This window comes from Rhinolophus hipposideros (genome assembly GCF_964194185.1).
Source record: "Rhinolophus hipposideros genome assembly, chromosome: 9".
Lineage (NCBI taxonomy): Eukaryota > Metazoa > Chordata > Mammalia > Chiroptera > Rhinolophidae > Rhinolophus > Rhinolophus hipposideros.
The window spans coordinates 71,939,086-71,958,187 of record NC_138055.1 but is presented as its reverse complement, the minus strand read 5'-3'; the positions used below and the strand labels follow the sequence as shown (position 1 = coordinate 71,958,187).

Here is a 19,102-nt window from a genome sequence, read left to right as displayed (position 1 = left end):
GAATTATTCCTCCCCAGTCATTTGTTTGTCAGGAAACGCCGATCTGCTTTATGTAATTGGCTGATTAAAAGTGGTCTTTGATTGAACCCTAGCTGTACAAAGCAATTCTGAGCTGATTGAAGGACATATTCAAACCATTTGATTGACAGTGTTTGTGTTGGGGACAATATATTTTTACTCGAGGAAGGGATAACTATTCCTATCTAAACAATTCAACACCTATAAGAGCTATTTATCCCTGCCAGAGGTGGATTTTATTAGTCCCTCTTGAGAATGAAATAATACAATATTTTAATTCATACACTCCCGAGAAACATGAGCAAATGATCCACCATGATCATTTACAGTAAGAATGGAAACAAAGAATACCGCACTTGATACAGTCATGATGTATAGAAGGGAGAGACCATCACTACTGATTTTTCAGACGCGTGTGTCAAAGACGAGACACACTGACCTCAAAACACAAGGAAAAAAAGAAGTGTTCTGCCAAAGAATAGTTCCTTCCATTCATGCCTCCCTAAAAAAATAAACAGGTCATGCTTTTTGACCCCTTCAACAGCCATTACTGATTTTAAAATATGTATGGCTTCCCTCAATATTGGGGAGGTATAACTAAAGTCCTAACATGGTCGAGAATGCCCCAGAAAGAATGAGTAGTAGAATCCCTGCCCCACTGCCTTACCAGCTGTATACCTTTCTTAATTATAGATGTCAATTCAAAAGTCTAGATGTCAGTAGAACTGTGTTCTAATCCTACTCTACCACTAATTGTTGTTGTGAATTCAAACAAGCCACGGAACTTTACTCCAAGTCTCAGTTTAGTTACCTGTTTACTGGGGGTTAATACACGTACTACGTAGCCTCCAAACTCAAAACCATCATATGCTAAAGTACTGCAGGGAAAAGCAAATGAGCTATATAAATGCAACAATGCATAAGTACCAAACAGGTCTTCCCTATTTAACACTAGACTGCATTAAACTGCAGTAAAATATCCTTTTTTAGTCTTCATTAGAGATTTTCTCTAATTTGGAGAAAGAAGAAATGATTTATTGCATCTCATGTACTTTAAATGGTACCATTTTTTAGCGTGTTTTAACTAGAGTAGAAAATAGAATTTGAGCACTTTCCATCACCAGGCCTTAGGGACTCTTCTATTACCTCTCAGAGACGGTCTAACCTTGGCTGAAGGCTATTGTAATTTACCCCCCATTGTCACAACTGACTATCACAGAGACTCAGTCCTTATGAAATGAATAAAACCACTTTGAACTGGCAACAATGAATCTGGTTTAAAAGTCAGATAGACTTATATAAGGAAGACAATTGGCTGGAATAGCATGTAACTGCACCTCCTTTTACATAAAGCTAATCAATTATCAGTCAATTGTTAGACGTTACCATTAGGTTTGATGATTTGGAAGCTTCCAAAGCCACCGCCTCTGGCACAGGGCTGTGAACTGTGTTTCCACTAGAAACAGACTGGCAATTGAATTCTTTCATCCCTGTGTTATCCTCTCCAGTCCAGCAAAACTTTCATACCGTATTTCCCCGAAAATAAGACCAGGTCTTATATTAATTTTTGCTCCAAAAGACACATTAAGGCATATTTTCAGGGGATGTCTTATTTTTTCATGTACAACAATCTACATTTATTCAAATACAATCACATCATCTTCTAGAACATCGTCATAACGTACTAAATGCGTCCATCTGGCTGACGATCTTAACTGGGGCTTATTTTCGGGGTAGGTCTTATTTTCAGGGAAACATGGTACCTGTGCAAAAGCAGACTTTACACTCGTTGGCTACACACACAAGAAATAAAAAATGCGTGCAAGTAGGGTTCTACCCATAAAACCATTTGCCACATGGTTTTCCCATCATGCCCAAAGACGTAAGCCCATTTGGAGGCTGAAATGTAAATGGATTATGTATTTGCTGAGAACGACAGGAGGAAAAATAAGATGTAGTACTACATTCCTCACAATTAGAACTCAGTCAGTTTATGGTCCTCTATCTAGGTGTTGAATTTCAATGTATTCTTCTGATACAACACACACACACACACACACACACACACACACACTGCACATGAGGCATACAACACAAATTCTATTACACTGAAAGCAGGGAAGACCTACAATGAAATCTTTTTCTGTCGACAAGGTCATCTTTCTAATTCACAGAGTTCATTTAATCCTGCGGTCCAATTCAATGTGTCCTCCTTTACAAATAAATCTACACTCTCCAGGTTCCTACCAAGAGCCCTCAGAGGGAGTTCAGAACGCAAATGAGAAAACCGACCGTAGCATGGCCACTGGGAAATTGCTCCTTTTGGGTAATCAACACACAAAGAAGGCACATTTCTAATACGAATATCTTTTAGAGAGCAATAAACTGATTTAACAAAAAATTAAACGGTAATATGTGCCAGAAGTTAATGTAGGAGGGGTGCGGATCTATAATTTACCACCCACTTCTTTTTCACTAACGGCACCAGCTCATCATGAAAAACTTCTCTAGACACTGCCTTCCTTTGGTGCTCGCTGGGAGAGCAACAGTTATTCATCAGTAAGTCTTTAGTAACTGCTCAGCCAAAGGCAACAAAGTCTGACTTCACCTTTGTATTACGTTTGACAGATTGCATGAGAAGTTACAAACATTTAAAAGTCCTACTATTTAAACTAAGCTGATGAAATAGAATGTTGCAATATTAATTGGAAAATCACTGAATTGAAAACCAACCCCTACCAAAAAAACAAACAAACAAAAAAATACATTATGGTTATTACCTTAAAAATCTTGATACAGTAATTGGGAGATAATTCAAAACACTTTTCTTAATAGCAAATTAACAATTATCATTTAATAAAACCATAGACATGCTGTGAACTATCCATCTATCTTTCCATCTTACACAGTATTATTTCACTTTTTACTAACAGAAAGACAATGATACATATTATACATCTTGGTATACAAGTGTTCTCATATTGCTAGAATGTTTTTGTTCGTGAAACTTATATTCATTAATACATACATTTTTTTTTTACCAGTTGAAGTACCAAAGTACTTCAAAATTTTCTGAAAATTTTTATTACATATAAGTGGTTACTACCAGCTGAGCCATAATATCTTAGCATGAATGGTATGCGAGGGATTTTCAAGTGAATATTCACAAACAGATTTTTGGTTATCCAAATTTCACTGATAATCATTCAAATTCAGCCTTAGCAAACCTTTACCCATTTTGGTGCCCCAGGTCTCAGCTCACATTGCTCTGGACCTACAATGTCCGGCTCTGCAGAGCTCACATGCTCAACTGAGTCATGGCAAGGGAAGAAGTTTTTTCACTCTCCGACATTCCGTTTTCCGTAGATTGCCTCATGTGGTGACTCTACCTTTACTTATATTGAGACACAATAATGCCAACTGTGGGCTTGGATTTCAATAACCTCCACCATCTTTGACTAATCTCAGTCAGGGCTCACCACACACTGTTTGCCAGTGGTGATTCATTTTTAATTTCTATCACATCACATTTTCTAATGACCTTTCTTCAGGCAGGTAAAAGAGACAATCTCCGATTTCAAGAAATATTTAAAATGCATCTTATGGCTTTTGGCCTTTATTATGAAGTTAAAATAATACCCACTGCAACTGACTTTTAAGGATCCTTTCAGTTCCTCCATTGCCAACTTTTTGCCGGACATCTAGTCTCTATCCTTAATAAAATCAAAATGCGTAGTAAACAGCTACTTAATTCCTGTCTACTTACTATAATAGTTGGGTTCTTTAGCAACAATAGCACACCTAATTCTCACATCATTTCTGAGACAGGTGCTATTATCATTCCCACTTTGCAGATGAAGAAACTGAGGTTTGAAGAAGTTACATAATTTGTCCACACACAGACTATAAGAAGCGTTATCATATTATAAAGGCTCAGCTCTTAGCTGACACATGGTATTGCTTCTGCATTGAACAATTTTATACTAAGATGTTATAAGCCTGCTCTCAAAACGAATTATGTATATGGTGTCCCTGTTTCACATTATTCAATGATCACTGCTACCTCCAGAGTAAAATACAAACTTTTTGATCTAGAATGTGTAGTTTCTGGGTGGCCTACCCTTCCAGGTTCTTCATGTTGTATCTGTCTTGGGCACACATTGTTGCTCGTGGGGACCAACTGTTCCCAAACGTTGCATGTTCCCTTATGTCTTTATACCCTTGGAGAATCACGTCTTGAAACATCCTATTCCATTTGTCCATCTGGCAGGTTCCCACTCACTTTGATGACTCAGTTCAAGCATCTCCTCTCCGGGCATCCTTTTGACACCCAGCCTCCAGGCAGAATGGTCCCTCCCACTTTTGCTTTCCCACACACATTTAGTGCAACTGTGAACGTTTTATGTTAAAACCATTTGTCAGCCTCTCACCTGCAGTGAACTCCTTAAGCGCAATTACTTTGTCATTCTTGTCTTTTCACCAATAGACACGCGTCACCAACAAGCAAAGGAATAAATATGTAAGTGGCATTAGTAGAGTTGAGCAACCAACATCCCCTAAATACAAGTCCTGGAATTCTAGGATTTTCTTTTTGGCAAGACTCAATAACTGAAAATGAGATTTACAGAGAGTAATTTCTATGTCTTAAAATGAGTTTTAAAAAAAACCTCAACATGGAAATTTAATTGTACAGAAGCTATACCTCATAGCAGAGGCTCTCAAGTGGAAAGAGTATGACACTTGTATGACACTACATATAGCTCAACACAGCCGGAATGTGAGGGGACGATGGTCAGATGTAAGAGCAGGCAGGGCCAAATCCTAGAGGGCCATGTGCCGTGGAACAGATTGAATTTTGCTTGAATAGTTTACTACCCCACTGCCCAGCTAGAATATCCATGCTGTCTCTGCATGTACAAATGCTACCCTTCCTTGTTCAAATGCCACCCTTCATGGTTCAAAGGCCACTTCCTCTGTGAAGCATACTGCATTTCCCCAATCCAGAAGAAGCCTAACCCGCCTTTATTTGTTCCTCTCAGTGGATACTTGTGCTCTTCTACAGAACTTGCCACCTTTTCCTTTGTGCAAGTCTTATCTCACCTGCTAGATAGACAAGGTCTAACAATTATGTTCACGAACTTGTTACAACAATGGTGCTAAACTTTTGGGATATCAGAGGGATTATTCATAATGAACTTGTATCAACCAGAAAAACCATTAACCAAGTTTACTATTTGGAAGTGCTGAAGAGGCTGCGTAAAAAGTTAGACGACCTGAACTTTTCACCAACAATTCATGGCTCTTGTATCACGACAATGCACCAGCTCACACAGCACTGTCCGTGAGGGAGTTTTTAGCCAGTACACAAATAACTGTATTGGAACACCCTCCCTACTCACCTGATCTGGCCCCCAATGACTTCTTTCTTTACCCAAAGATAAAGGAAATATAATTGAAAGGAAGACATTTTGATGACATTCAGGACATCAAGGGTAATAGGACGACAGCTCTGATGGCCATTCCAGAAAAAGAGTTCCAAAATTGCTTTGAAGGGTGGACTAGATGCTGGCATCGGTGCATTGCTTCCCATCGGGAGTACTTCGAAGGTGACTGTAGTGATAGTCAGCAATGAGGTATGCAGCACTTTTTCTAGGATGAGTTCACGAACTTAATTGTCTGAACATGTATACTCATTAACAGCAAATGCTACATCTTCCCCTCCCCCGCCCACTCACCCCCAGCATATAGTCCAGAGCCCAATACATTGTGGTATGAAGAATAAGGTACTGTCTATGTTCTGAAACTTTTTAAATGTATACTTCAACTAAAATTTAGTAAAGTCAATGAATGTTAAAAACAAATTTATGTTTATGTATTATAGGAATTCCAGGATAAATTTCAAATGAGAAAATTTCTTTCCAGAGTACCTAAGATGCTAGATTTTCACTTGGTCCTTGAACTAGATTAAAGTACTTAAAACTTTGCAAAAAAAAAAAAAACTTTGCATAAATAGTTAGCCGGACAATCAGCTCTACTGTGTATTTTGGAGCAAAAATTAATATAAGACCAGGTCTTATTTTACTATAATATAAGACCAGGTATAACATGGTATGATACCAGGTCTAATATAATATAATAAATACCCAGTCTAACATAATATAATATAATATCCGGTCTAATATAACATAATATAATGTAAGACTGGGTTTTATATTAAATTTTGCTCCAAAAGAGGCATTAGAGCAGACTGTCTGGCTAGGTCTTATTTTTGGGGAAACACAGTATCTTGTTATTGATTACACAGACATAAGGTCTCAAAACAGTCACTTGTCTAGAGCAAGTTGTAAAGCTATCTTTGAGTTACAATCACTTTTGTCAAAAGCAAAGATTTCAAATGTATCATACTGAAAATGTCGAGGAAGAAAAGCATGGTGTTCTGGGTAGAGCTATGTGGGTGTTGGAGCACAGAGGAGATAGGTCTTTAGTGAGGAAAAAAGTTTGACTTCACACATTTGATCATAAACTACACTTCAGTACCTATCAATTTTTCTAGAAAATGAAGAAAAAACAGCAGCACACCACACACACAGAGGTGCCAGGCACAGTAAGATTCACTCTCCCAGCCTTAAACATCGAAAGAATCAATAGGACAATTGATGTTCCTGAAGATTCAGCTACAGATCAAGGACAGTGCAAGGTGAATGCTCAAGGTTAGCATTTTAATTTGAATCAGAGCAAGTATTATCATTCTAGAATATTTCATTGAAAAACATAACCTTCAAACATGAGTCAGACAACGACAACCATTCCGTAATAATGGAATATTCTACAATAGCATAGCATCACAAGAAAGCAAATAATGTATTTTCAGTGTCAACTGCTGCCCTGTATTCTAAAATATTCTTTACAGTTTGTGGGACATTTTCTGGAAAACTTTCCCTATGTAAATTTTGTCCTGGATTCTACCATGAGAAGTAACAGGATATGGATATTTCTTTCTCACTTAAAATTGTAATGTAATTAAATGGTTTCCAATGAGGTACATGGATGAGCCCAAGGGTATCCAGCCTTTCTGTGATGAGACATCCATTCCAGATGTCACCTCCCTTGGAACCACACACAGTGTAGAAACTTGGGGTTTGGGGTGAGGGTTTATGGCAACCGTAAGGAAGACGCAGTATTACAGCCACATTCACAAAATCATCTTGCCCTATTTCCTCCCCTCCAGCCCCCAAATGCACTAGAAGGAAGGAGGGGCAGGAGATAGCTGCTCAGTGATAAACACAATCAACAAGGGCCAGTGTACATTTGCACAGCACTTGAGAGTTTCAGCCCCTTCACATATATCACCTTCCTCTGATCACAGTGGGTCTGATCACAGTGGGTCCACGGCCAGCCAACTCAGCGAGGGCCATCATCAACCAGTGTAAGATCCTTACAGGCAATGGAAGTGAACACAAGAAATCAGTCAAGGCTCAAGTACTAGGGTGGTAACATGTAAAAGGCTTTCTTCTGAGGAGCTCTTTATCCCATAATTAAAAATCCAAACACCATAAGGTTAAAATACCAAGATTCCTGATTCCTTCTAAGGTCCACAACCCCCAAATGCAAGTCATAATCCAAAAAGCTCTGAAAATCTACAGGTTTTTCATAACTGGACTGGAAGAAAAATAAGATTGTAGGCTTTATTTCCCTATTTTAGTTTTCCAGTGCTGCTGTGATAAATTGCCACAAATAATTAAACATGTAAAATAACACAAATGTATTGTCTGAACAGTTCTGGAGTTCAAAATACCAACAAAGGTCTCCCTAAGCGAAAACCAAAGTGTCAGCAGGACTGCCTCCCTTTCTGGAGGCTCTAGGTGAAACCTGTTTCCTTGCCTTCTCCCACTTCCGGAGGCCACCTGAATTTCCTCACCCAGGAACCCCTTCCTCCATTTTCAAAGGCAGCAAGGTAGCTTCTGTTTCTCTGACCCTTATCCGTCATCACATCTCCTCTGACCTCAGCTGGGGATGATTCTGTGTTTTCAGGGGCCCTGGTGAATACATTGGGCCCACCCAGATAATCCAGGATCATGTCCCCATCTCAAAATCCTTAAACCTTAATCACATATGCAAGGTCCCGTTTGCAATGAAAGGTGACATTCACAGGTGCTAGGGATTGGGATGTAGTCATGTCTGTTATCCCACTTATTCTGAATATTCGTGGATTTTCTTATAGAAATAGTCATGTGCTTGACAGAAAGATGCTGCCCCTGCAGTGTGTGTACATGTGATGATGTACATACAGTGTGTGTGTACATAAATATATACATATATGTATTTTAGAAAAACAATACAATGTGTGTGTGGACATATGTACACATTCTATTGTTTTTCTAAAATGTGATATACAGAGGATGCCAAAAAATGTACACATTTTAAGAAAGGAAAAAAACTGCATTAAAATTACGCTGATGGTAGCCACTGTGAGCACCTCTTCTAATTGCAGAAGTCAAACGTGACTTGTATTCATCTTTGTTATCGGTATATATTGAGTGTTACAATTTTAATACAGTTTTTCTTTTCTTAAAATGCGTATACATTTTTTGGCACCCTCTGTATATATACATGTATACACACACACACACACACACACACACACACACACACATCCTCTTTTTTCTAAAATATGAAAAAGTCCAAATTCTGAAATATTCTTATCCCCAGGATTTCAGATAAAAGACTGTGACCTGTACCATGATTTATCCATAGTGGGTGCATATCTCCCTCATCACCATCCCTTCAAAGGAGTAATTGCTCTACTACCAGGTCAGATCCAAAAACAATGACTGGACCTTAAAAATGAATGGGCAGGCTGACTATGCTTTAAAAAGCATCTCTCTCTCTCTCTCTCTCTCTCTCTCTCTCTCTCTCCCTCCCACTCTCCCCTAGTTTTATATGGCTGTTAAGTTAAAATTAGAACCCCTCTTGGGGCATGACCATTTCTTGCTCTTTTGCATTTCTTTCTTAAGAGTGTATGAAGACGAAAAATATACGTATCTGGACTCCAACCTAAAGTATGTGCTCCAAACCACCTATTTCCAAAGAGTCCTGCATCACGGGTAACTGGCACCATCTCAAGCTATTAATAAAGTGGCTCTCTGGTTACCATTCGGCTGCCATTGCCTACATATGTCTTCCCTGGCATCCCTGCACATGGATAGAGGTGATTGGCAGGGTAGATTCAGGTATTTCTGGGATCCTAAAAGACTATCAAAATCCCACCTCTCTGCTTAAAATATTCAATTAGCAAGCACAAATATCAGGAAGTTCACTTCAAAGTTGATGAATGACTTTCCACTGAGGCAGGGAAAAATATGTTTCCAAAGTATGATACAGACATTTGCCCTATAAGGAATACCCTGAACAGATATTATTAGTTAGTGGACAGAAAAGGAAAAAGCTATAGGTGATGGCATAATTTCTAATGCAGCTTCTTGTGACATTATTGAGAGTTTATCTGCTGTAGGCAGAAAAGCCTTTGTGGTTATCGAGGCCATATACAGGAGACCTTCAAAAGAGCATTAGCATTCATTAACGGTGTAGAGCTCAGGATAACTCTCAATTATGGTAACGTAAGTCAACTGATCTTGTATTGAGAGCAGCCAGGCCATAATAAATTGTAAGCTCTAGCTATTGCAGCTAAACACTCTGAAAAATAAAAAATGAATAAATAAAAAATTTAAGTTAAATACAACCCAACTTCCTCCAGGGCAAGGACCCTTTTTTATTCATTTCTGTGCCCCTGTCATCCTCATCACAATGCAGAAGGAAAATAATGTATCTATAAACTTTATTTACATGTAAACGTCATGGTTACGTTGTGGGGTAGATTAATGCAGTGCCAAATGTGCAAAGCACATAAAACAAACACAAAAGATGGGACACACTAACACATTATCCAACAAATAAACAAAAGCATGTTTCTCCAAAGTCATCTAAGAAAACATTCCCAGTCTCTACATAATCTTTTCAATCTTTTTTAGCAATGAGGAGTGGTTTCATTTCTACATATTTCACGAACAACAGAAAAATCGGATCCGTGTTGTTTATCCTCAATTCTAAAGATAGTTCTTATGGCACACGGTACTCAAACATGGAAATATCAAAAAAGAAAATATCAAAAATATCATTAACTTTCTCCCGAGGCTTGTGATGCAACTCATTTGTGATGTCCTAGAAACTAGTTTCTGAATGACTGCTTATTGGTTTTCCCGAGTCCGCTAGGTAACGCTTGTTCAAATAATAAATCTATATGCCAAGAACCAAAAAAAAAATCAATTTCAATTCCCAAAGAGCAGGATATTGGTGCAGGTCAGTGAACACCATCACTGTTTTATACCAAAACAAACAAGGATCTGCAAAAATTCTCGGGGGCAAGAATCCTATTAGTTACCCTACCAAACAAATTAAATAGCAAAAGGACTGAAACGTTCCACTACCAGTCATAAGACTGGTGGCTCATTTATGAAAAGGACCTAATATTCACACCAATCTAACGGCTCCAAAACCTTACTTCTTAGTATTCTCCAAGGTTCCTAGAATGAATGAATGAGTGATGGGATGGTAATGTATATAGATAAAATTAAACAGATTCATGAAGTAAAAAGTGAAGTTATTGTCCTTTTTTGGTTCTCTGATCCAAACCATTATGTGTACAACAAAATTCTATACAGAACCTATTCCGTCTTCCATAATATCCAATGTTTAGATTTTGTTAAACTTGTAATATAATAATGCAAAAAGAGACTCATACATACAATCCAGAGCCATGCTGAAGAAAGGAAACCATACACAAAAGGCCAAAGTGCAAATTCATGAAAAATGGCTATATTGGCAACATTACCAGGGCCTCATTTGGGCATATTTTATTTTATTTTGAGCACTTTAATCTTACCTAGTTCAGTGGGTGACAGAGAACAGCTTCTACAACAATGAAAGCCTAAACCACAAAGGCCTCTCTGTGTATGCCTTTGTGAGGTATAGGGGTGCTCTTTGGGGGGTAACCTGAAAATAAACTATGATACTATCTCAAAGTTTACCCAAGTATCAGCCCAAACATGTAACAGCTCTCACCCCCGAGTCCCTGCATTCATTCAAAATTCCTGAACATAGAGATGCATAAATTTTTTTGAATTAGAGTTTTGGATTTCTCCAGATAGATACTCAGGAGTGGAATTGCTGGGTCATAAAGTAGTTCCATTTTCAGATTTTTGAGATACCTCCATACTGTTTCCCATAGTGGCTGCATGAAACTAAAAAAAAAAAAAAGTTTAAAAAATCCCTAAACAGTTGAATTTTTAACAGAAACATTGACGAAAGGGTGGGGATTAGTTCCAGGTTAGCAACTAATGGGGACATTGTGTCTTCTGCCCTGATTTACTTATGGATAAGTAGAAGTGCCAATCCACAATGCTGTTTAAATCTGCACTTACCATAGTGAATTACTGGCTAGGCTACCTATCTATATAAAAATAATAGCTAGTATTGATAATAAAACCCTAAGGGAATTCAAGGTATTTGTATTGCTGCTACATAACAAATTACTCCAAAATTTAGCAGTTTCAAACAAAAAGCATGTAATAACTCACAGAATTCCTGTGGGTTAGGAATTCAGAAGCAGCTTAGCTAAGTGATTCTGACTTGTGGTCTCTAAAGAGGATACAGTCAGTATATTACCCAGGACTGCAGTCATCTGAAGACTTTGCCAGGGCTAAAGAACCTTCTTTCAAGGTGGCTCCTTCGGTGAGCAGAAGGCCTCACTCCCTTGCCACATGAATCTCCAAGGACGGCTGGAGTGTCCTCACAACACGGCAGCTGGCTTCTCCCAGAGTGTCATCCAAGAGAGCAAGATGAAAGTGGCAATGTCTTTTATGACTTAGCCTCAGAAGTCATACACCATCACGCCCGCCATATTCTATCGATCACAGAGAACACCTTGATAAAATGTGGGAGGGAATTTCACAAGGGTATGAACAGCAACAGGCAGGGATCACCGGGGAACATTTTGGAGGCTGGCTGTTACAATCTTGAAATAAGCTTCCAAATGAAAGAAAGGTAACACTCCACATGGTTTTAGAACAGTCTATTGTAGCCTAATTTCTTGAAAATTATTCTTAAACATGATAATATGGTATTAATCAGGCTACTGAGTGACATCCTATAAACTCTGTGGGGGAGGCATTTAATCAATGTTTGTTGAACTAATCTAATCCCAGAGTTTTTAACCCTGGCATTGCACTTGCTCAGTTCCAGCACATTCCCCATATATCATTTTGTGTATATTATTTTATTGACTTGCCATGAAATCCTGTATTATAAATTAGTAACTATATTATTTGAGTGTCAACATTATTCATAGTAGTATCAATTTTATTTGAAAAGCAGGTATTCTAGATCCTTAAAACCAGTGTGAATTAGAATTTTCATGGTTAGAAAATCACAGAATCATAAGGGATCTTAAGAGGTTACCTAATTTGTTGAAGCTGAATGTTGGATCCAAGGGAATTCATTATACCATCCCATCTACTTTTCTGTTTATTCAAAGCTTTCCACAATAAAACAAAGTTTAAAGAGGCATATGAACCGAATAAATTCATTTTGCTGATGAGGAAATCCTCACAATATGTAAAGAGAGTTACCTATTGAGTGCGCTCTTGATACCCTGTTTCCCTGATAATAAGACCTAGTCGGGCAATCAGCTCTAATGTGTCTTTTGGAGCAAAAATTAATATAAGACCTGGTATTATATTATATTATATTATATTATACCCAGTCTTATATTATATAAGGCTAGGCTACATTAATTTTTGTTAATAGGTCTTATTAATTTTTGTTCCAAAAGACGCATTAGAGCTGATTGTCCAGCTAGGTCTTATTTTCGAAGAAACATGGTATTGCTACTCACAAAGGAAAAAACAAAGCAAGGAGGAAACATCATCTCTTTAATGATCTCTCATCCATGAGATATCAAGTGACTTCACAAAAAATTTATTTAGCAACCATCTTTAGTAAAAGCTTGCAGTTTTAAGCAAAAGTTTGCAGTTTTCAAGATTACATTAGGGTAACAGTAGGCAGTTGTAGCTTATGAGAAACAAAATACTAAAGCTAGAAGTCTTGTTTGTCAGTTTTTTTATTTTTTTAACTGACACATTATATTACTACTGTAGCTAATCCTGATTTAGAGGTTCAATCTGTAAATGAAAAATCCATGGATAACATTGATATTGCTTATTAAAAAGTTAAGATAAGCTTTTTTGGAAACTGCAAGAATGGATCCTCCTCCAAACAAATATATTCTTATCTCCCAGGCACCTGGTCATTATTTTGAGCTTGAGACTATTGCAAAAAGCTAAGGTGGGGTGACGGAGGGAAAGGAAGCAAGTAGCACAGCTCCTATGTTCACTAGCATTCTGGTTCACGTTCAGACTTGGAAAGAAAAAAGAAAAAAATTATGCAAAAAAATAACAGCAGCAGCAACAGCAATAATAACAGTAGTGAATATGCAGTAAGTATTTACTACATGCCAGAAACACTCTTAAAAATATATTCTGTCATTTAACCTTCACCAAAAAAATCCTTCTCAACAACAATTTAAAAGATGGAGAAACTGAGACACCGATTAAGAACATTATAAAAGATAACCTATAGGTTATAAAAGATAACCTATTAAGTGGCAGAGCTGGGATTCAAATTCAAGGAGTCTAGCCCAGAAGCTACATCTTTAAGTGTGTGCAATACTGCCTTAAAACGGATCAATAAAATCAGACAACCATGGCATTTGATCCTATCTTAATAAGGTAGCATAAGAAGGTGTTCAATAATATAAATGCTTCTTTTAATTGGGAATAAAACCTCCCAATGATATGACTTTGTGGTCATAACTGTATTTGCAATATTAGGATATAAAAGGTACCATTTCTTCCTCAACATCATGGCTACAAACCTACCAAAAGCCACCAAACTGAAAGATGGATACGAGGCCCACAGTTATATATATACATATATATATATATATATATATATATATATATATATATATATATATACACACACATGTATATGTATATATATATATACATATATATGTGTGTGTATATATATATATATATATATAAATGAACCACATATAAATAAATATACACGAAGCAAGATGAAAGAAATATAAAAGTTTGTTTCAAATCTTCCTGACTATACCTGAACTGTTATAAATCACTTCTTGTCTAATCACTGACTTTCCCTTCTATTCTCAAAACAACCTTTGGCTCTATGTCAGTGGCAGCGTTTCCAAATCTTGAAGACTCTAGGTCCCCATTAGCTCAAGTACTTACCCAAACAAGCACCACTAGCAATTGTCCCAACTGCTATCCCTTTTATGAAAATGTTGCATAAACAAAAAGTATCACTGTACAAAGCTTGTAAAATCTAATGATGTGAACAAGCTGCTTTTAAATCCTTACAGGGATCAGGTTTATTTTCTCTGAACGTTGTAAAATTGTTTTAAAACAAGAGAAAAGTAAATACCTGGAGCTTGTTAAAGACCTGGAGTTTTTCCTTTTCTCTGTTTCTTCTTTTTTTTTTTTTTTTTAATAAGCCCATTCAGTTACATAACCAACTTGAATGACACATTCAATTCAGAATCTATGCTACGGCAATGCTTGTCCTGAAACTTCATGGGACAGAGAAGGATGACGACCTATGGAAATAGCACCACGAGAGGCTCATATCACATATTATTGTTGACAGTAGGACTTTAGAGGAAAAATGAAGTCTGAGCAGAAGGATAGCCCTGGGGATTTTCCCTGCCCTGTGGTCCACTTAACCTTACACACAATTACTTTCCCTTACAAAATGGGGGAGAGGGAGAAGGATGACTTAAATGGTTAAAAAAAAAAAAAAAAAGAAGGTGCAGAAAATTTATTCCTCACTTGCATTAATGTAAAGTAAAACAGTGATATCTGCTGGGAATTTTCAGTTCTGCATATTATGTTATATGATTAGTCACTGAGTATCTACTACCTATATCCACAGAACACAGAGAGTACTTTATGCTCGCCTTCTCATGAATGGAAAGAAATATTCAGCGTCATCACCCATCTGTCAACTGTACAAGGAAAGATTTCCTTTCCCTATTCAGAAGATCTGTCTGTTACCTCTGAATGTACGTGTGTGTGTCTTTTAGTATCTACACTGCTACCTATGTACACCTGTGTGTACAAGTATGTGATTATGTCTTATGTTCATATATGTTTGAGACTCAAACACAGGAAGTGGTTACCATGTCCATTTTTCTTCTAGAAAAAAAACAAAGCTAAGTGACATCTGTGACTAAGGAGGCCACTGCACGAATAACTGTGATGCACTGAAAATTAGGAATATAACCTTGGCCTCTTGACTTCTACTTCCAGACACAGCTCCCTGACTCCCAACATTTCTGAAGCTGACACAGCCTCCCATGTTTGATCTGGTGATATTCTCACCCTGATTATCCCAGCTACATGCAAAGTCATTTGCACATGTACACTTCTCTAGAAATTACTTTCTATTACAAAAGTAGCATTAAACGTATATGCTTTCTGAGAATTTTATAACTCTCAAGTAAATGAGATGCTGAGGGAAATTGTACAATTAGGCCTAGGGATCACTGTTCTGACAAAAGTCAAAAAGTTAACATCAGTCAATGCAAAGGAGCCAGCACGCTTTCATATCAAGAAACTGGAGAATTACGAAGTGTGGATCGGTGTCCACACTTGAGTTTGAACCCCAAACAACCATTTCCTGTTGCCATGGGTTACCAGGATGAGTCACTTGGAGCCCTCCAGACAACTTGAGAGATGTCTTATCCTATACCAATTTCAGAATTAACAAAACATATTCTTGGTAATTAGCAGTGCTCAGCAAGACAGTCTATTAAAATATCAGATCAAAAACATTTGTTAATTCCTCTGCATGAAAATGAGGACTTGAATGTAAAATTGAGGTGTTTTTTTTTCTTTTATAAAACAGATAATTCGTCATTACCAGCCGTTCATTAAATGAGCCGTACAGATGCAATCACAAGGTACGGAAGAAAAACAGTTTCAGCATCAATGTACTATAAATAATAAAGTAATTTATGGCTTATCTGATATACCTTTTAACCTCAAATCATACAAAGTGTAATCAGAATAGACTTTGTTGAATCCTTCACATACACACACGCACACAAAGGAGCAGTCACACCAAAATATTAAATGTCCACGAGGGCATGACATCTCTTAAGCCAAGAACAAGAAAAATGAGCATTTTACTGCATCTACAATCAATTGTGCATTCAAGTCCCATGCAGCCTGCCAAGAGTATCTTGTAAATGTGTCAGGAGAAACCCACACATCCAGAAAGCACCAAAATCAGAAATCAGGTAAAAACAATAAGGTAGGACCCTTACTACGATCACTGTACACTAGAAGGAAAAAGATAATGTTGAAAGAAAAACATGCTTTTTGGATTTCACCAGCAAGGGAATTTTAAGTCTTTTGTAAATATCCACCTGAACTGGATAAATATGACCTCCAGTATAGAAAGTATTAGGTGTAGAACTAAGAAGATGAAAACACATTTAAAACCTACAGCTTAATTGGCTACGCACAAATACAACAGTGTGGAATGGCATGGCACTAATTATCTTTTCTTGGTTTGGATATATTTTCCATTATACCAGTGGTTTCTCTTCTTCCTGATTCATTTTCTGCTCCACGATTCTTTATTCTATATTAATAGTTGAATTTAAAAACAAACATGAAGACAAAGGAAAGGAGGCCAGGGGAGCTCTCTAAAACTGAGACCTTTTTCCATATATACTCTATACACCACTGATAGAGAGGGGAGGGAAAATCATTGATTAGTATTGTTTTCACCCATGAAATATTTTGGCCTCAGGAAAACTTGAGAGGGTAACAACTAGATCTTTTGAGAGACAAAACCAACAAAAATACCTGTAAATCCTATTTCTGGTTAAATAGAAGTCACCCTCTATTTTATCCCTTTGTTTTCCCATGATACAAACATCTTATGTTTCAAAGAAAAATGCAATCACAGTAAAGAAGCGTCTCAACATAAACAAGGCAGAATGGGTTCTACACTAGAGTGGCTCGGTTTTTAAGTAAGTATTAACTTATACTACCTGCACAGGCTAAGAACCAAAAACAAAAAAGTCTGGTTTTACTGCATTTTCACATCTTCAGTACTCAAGTCTGAATCTAGTTATGTATTTCACACAAGAGTTGCTCTGCCTTATCTATTCTTGGCGAGCTCTGTCTGGCCCACATGGTTCTCTCAGCACCTTCTACCAGAGGCTGCCACTTCAGCCAGCTTGGACTTTGGGAAGCAAGCCTCTGAACCTTAATTATGATCTCATTCCGGTGACTGGGCAGTGCAAAACTGTATGAGGTTCAAAGAGGAGATACTTAAAGTAAGAAGTTACATGTTCCTCATAAACTGGAGGAAAAAAAAAACTGTCTCCCAAGTCCCCTAAAATTAAATTTCAAAAAAGGGAAAGAGTACATCAATAATTTAAGAGGGAACTTTCTCTCGAATTAGACTCGATTTTTTTGAAAGATAAATTTCTTCATACCCATGGCTGATCTGGATTTAAAACATATGAAGCCCTTACAATACATGTCATGCTTGGAGCACAGAAGCGAGCTACGGAACTGGGATTCTGACATCCAGACGCCCAGCTTAGAATGCATTTCTGCAGAATCGACAGAGATCAATAGACTCAGGAAACAAATCTGTTGACGGATGAGGACGGAGTCTGAAAGCGACCAGGTTGAGGTGGCCACGCTGCGGGTTTCACAGCTCTTCCCACGTTGGCAGAACGAAAAGGTTACAAACGATGCCCCTTTCTTTTATTTTAAGAGGGAAAGGGAAAAAAGGGAAAAGGAGGTGGGGGGGAGGGAAAGGAGGTAACAGGACGGAGCTGGCGATGAGGAAAGGGAGAAAGAAATGAGAACGGGGAAAGAGAAAGAGAGAAAACCGAAGAGGGGCGGGGGAGTAGGCAGGAAAGCTATGATGTATGGACGCTCGCCAGCCACCCCACCGAGCGCTCCGTCACCCCCAAGCCTGCGTCCCTCGCTCGCTCGTCTGGAGACCTGAGGCTCCCGGGTTCCGCCGCCCTGCTGCCGACAGCCCTCCCGGACACCCCAGCCCCGCGCGGGCAACGCCGAGATGCCCGAAGTAGCCCCCGCGGCCCGCCCCTCGGAGCCCGCCACTCCCTGGACCGCGCTCGCCTCCCGCCCCCGCCCCCGACTTCTCCCCGCGCCCCCATCACCAGTCTCAGCGAAAAAGCCGAGAAGAGCGCAGAGATGGGGAATTCAAAAAAGAGAAGGGGGGCAACCAAAAAAAAAAATTTTTTTTTTTTTTTTAATAAGGTGATGATAGGTCCTGGGACACTCGCAGGGCAGGGGACCCGTGGCCGGGGACCCGTGGCAGACACCTGGGAGGGAACGCGCTCGCGCTCGCTAATACCCAGGGCTGCGTGGGGCTGGGCGGTTTTCCACAAAAGGAAGTTTGGAAGGAGCGCGGCGGTTTGCGATGGAAGGAAAGGAGATCGCAGCCTTACCTGACCCAGGTCAAGCCGGCGGGCCGAGGAAATCCTCAGGTTCGCGCTACCGCGCCGCTGGAGCAGGTTACTATGGCAATCGGCGCCGAGAGGAGAGGACGGGGAAACAGCCCGAGACACGCACGCCACCCAGGCACAGCCCCGTCGCCCTGAAGGAAGCTGCCGGGGCCGCCGGGCTGGGCGCGGGGACCGGCCCGGCGCGCTCCCTCCTCCCCCGCCGCCGCCGGGCCGCGCTCCCCGCCGAGCCGCCCGCCGGCCGAGCGAGCCCTCCGCGGCGCGCAGCTGGGAGCGGGAGCGGGAGCGCGGGCGAGCTCGCAGCCGCCGCCGGCTCGGGCGGCGAGTGGCGCTGTTTCCCGGCCGCGCAGCTGGGATTTAAAGAGACAGACGCGTCCCGGGGTCTGGGGTCCTCGCCCGCGAGAGGGGCACGCACGACGCCCACCG

General features: G+C 39.3%; 1 protein-coding gene across 4 annotated transcripts in view; it reads right to left on the bottom strand.

Annotated features, from left to right (window-relative positions):
- The window catches only part of NAV3 (neuron navigator 3), a 785,517-nt gene extending 766,677 nt beyond the window's left edge, over window positions 1-18,840 (bottom strand). For 3 of the 4 annotated variants that reach the window (XM_081061016.1, XM_081061019.1, XM_081061021.1), the window contains exon 1: window positions 18,662-18,840. The gene's annotated coding sequence lies outside the window, so the exon portion shown is untranslated. The remainder of the gene's footprint in view (window positions 1-18,661) is intronic. The other variant, XM_081061018.1, reaches the window with a different exon arrangement.
- Window positions 18,841-19,102: the final 262 nt, after the last annotated feature.